The sequence below is a fragment of the Arachis stenosperma genome, chromosome 6 (genome assembly GCF_014773155.1).
Source record: "Arachis stenosperma cultivar V10309 chromosome 6, arast.V10309.gnm1.PFL2, whole genome shotgun sequence".
Classification (NCBI taxonomy): Eukaryota; Viridiplantae; Streptophyta; class Magnoliopsida; order Fabales; family Fabaceae; genus Arachis; species Arachis stenosperma.
In genome coordinates, this window is record NC_080382.1 from 105,101,161 (window position 1) to 105,103,777 (window position 2,617).

Consider the following 2,617-nt stretch of genomic DNA (forward strand, 5'->3'; position numbering starts at 1 on the left):
CTTACTAACAATTAATGATTTGATTGAACATCTCAAGTATATTGCCTTTTCTGTTGAGAAAGGTTTAATGTTTGAATCATATCTTTTCTTGTTAGGCAAGTCATTAAATTTTTTTAAAATCATATCTTTTAAAATTGTTTTCAAATCATATCTTTTAAATTGTTTTCAAATCATATCTTTTCAATCATATCTTTTCGAGCATATCTTTTTCAAATAGTTTTCAACTATATCTTTTTAACTTCTAATCTTAAAATCTTTTCAAAAATTACTTGATATTTTTTCTTTCACTCTTGATTTTCGAAAATCAATTAAAGTTTTTCAAAATATTTTCAAACTCTTTCACTTAATTTTCGAAAATTTCCTTCCCCTCTTCTCACATCCTTCTATTTATGGAGTATCACTCCTTCTTAATGCACAATTCGAACTCTATCTGATCAAGTTCGAATTCTTCTACCTCTTTCTTCTGTTTTTCGTTTCCTCTGACACCTCAAGGAATCTCTATACTGTGACATAGAGGATTCCACATTCTCTTGTTCTTTTCTCTTTCATATGAGCAGGAACAAAGACAAAGGCATTCTTGTTGAAGCTGACCCTGAACCTGAGAGGACCTTGAAGCGAAAGCTAAGAGAAGCTAAGGCACAACTCTCTGTAGAGGACCTAACCGAATTCTTCAAAGGAGAAGAAGATATGGCAGCCGAAAACAACAACAATGCCAACAATGCAAGGAAGGTGCTGGGTGACTTTACTGCACCTACTCCCGACTTCTATGGGAGAAGCATCTCTATCCCTGCCATTGGAGCAAACAACTTTGAGCTTAAGCCTCAATTAGTTTCTCTAATGCAACAGAATTGCAAGTTCCATGGACTTCCATTGGAAGATCCTCATCAGTTTTTAGCTGAATTCTTGCAAATCTGTGACACTGTCAAGACTAATGGGGTAGACCCTGAGGTCTATAGACTTATGCTATTCCCTTTTGCTGTAAGAGACAGAGCTAGGACATGGTTGGACTCACAACCTAAAGAAAGCCTGGACTCTTGGGAAAAGCTAGTCAATGCCTTCTTGGCAAAGTTCTTTCCACCTCAAAAATTGAGTAAGCTTAGAGTGGAAGTCCAAACCTTCAGACAGAAGGATGGAGAATCCCTCTATGAAGCTTGGGAAAGATACAAACAATTAATCAGAAAGTGTCCTTCTGACATGCTTTCTGAATGGAGCATCATAGGTATTTTCTATGATGGTCTGTCTGAACTATCCAAGATGTCCTTGGATAGCTCTGCTGGAGGATCTCTTCATCTGAAGAAGACGCCTACAGAAGCTCAAGAGCTAATTGAAATGGTTGCAAATAACCAATTCATGTACACTTCTGAAAGAAATCCTGTGAACAATGGGACAAGTCAGAAGAAAGGAGTTCTTGAGATTGACACTCTGAATGCCATTCTGGCTCAGAACAAGATATTGACTCAACAAGTCAATTTGATTTCTCAAAGTCTGTCTGGAATGCAAAATGCACCAAGCAGTACTAAGGATGCTTCAACTGAAGAAGAAGCTTATGATCCTGAGAACCCTTCAATGGAAGAGGTGAATTACCTAGGAGAACCCTATGGAAACACCTATAATTCTTCATGGAGAAATCACCGAAATTTCTCATGGAAGAATCAAGAGAGACCTCAACAAGGTTTCAACAATAATGGTGGAAGAAACAGGTTTAGCAATGGCAAGCCTTTTCCATCATCTTCTCAGCAACAGACAGAGAATTCTAAGCAGAACCCCTCTGACTTAGCAACCATGGTCTCTGATCTAATCAAAACCACTCAAAGTTTCATGACTGAAACAAGATCCTCCATTAGAAATTTGGAGGCACAAGTGGGACAGCTGAGTAAGAAAATTACTGAACTCCCTCCAAGTACTCTTCCAGGCAATACAGAAGAAAATCCAAAAGGAGAGTGCAAGGTCATCAACATGGCCGAATCTGGAAAGGAAAGAGAGGAAGTGGACGCCACTGAGGAAGGCCTCAATGGGCGTGCACTAGCCTCCACAGAGTTCCCCAATGAGGAACCATGGGAATCTGAGGCTCAAAATGAGACCATAGAGATCCCACTGGATTTACTTCTGCCATTCATGAGCTCTGATGAGTATTCTTCCTCTGAAGAGGATGAGTATGTCACTGAAGAGCAAGTTGCTAAATACCTTGGAGCAATCATGAGGCTAAATGACAAGTTATTTGGAAATGAGACTTGGGAGGATGAACCCCCTTTGCTCACCAAAGAACTGGATGACTTGTCTAGGCAGAAATTACCTCAAAAGAAACAAGATCCTGGGAAGTTTTCAATACCTTGCACCATAGGCACCATGACCTTCAAGAAGGCTCTGTGTGACTTAGGGTCAAGTGTAAACCTCATGCCTCTCTCTGTAATGGAGAAGCTAGGGATCTTTGAGGTACAAGCTGCAAGAATCTCACTAGAGATGGCAGACAACTCAAGAAAACAAGCTCATGGACTTGTAGAGGATGTTCTGGTGAAGATTGAGGACCATTACATCCCTACTAATTTCATAGTCCTAGAGACTGGGAAGTGCATGGAGGAATCTATCATCCTTGGCAGACCCTTCCTAGCCACAGCAA

General features: G+C 39.9%; 1 non-coding gene across 1 annotated transcript; it reads right to left on the reverse strand.

The window, feature by feature from the left end:
- Positions 1-1,092: 1,092 nt before the first annotated feature.
- LOC130937702 (small nucleolar RNA R71) lies at positions 1,093-1,200 on the reverse strand. The gene has a single exon (XR_009068907.1). It is a non-coding gene; the product is annotated as a small nucleolar RNA R71 (small nucleolar RNA).
- Positions 1,201-2,617: the final 1,417 nt, after the last annotated feature.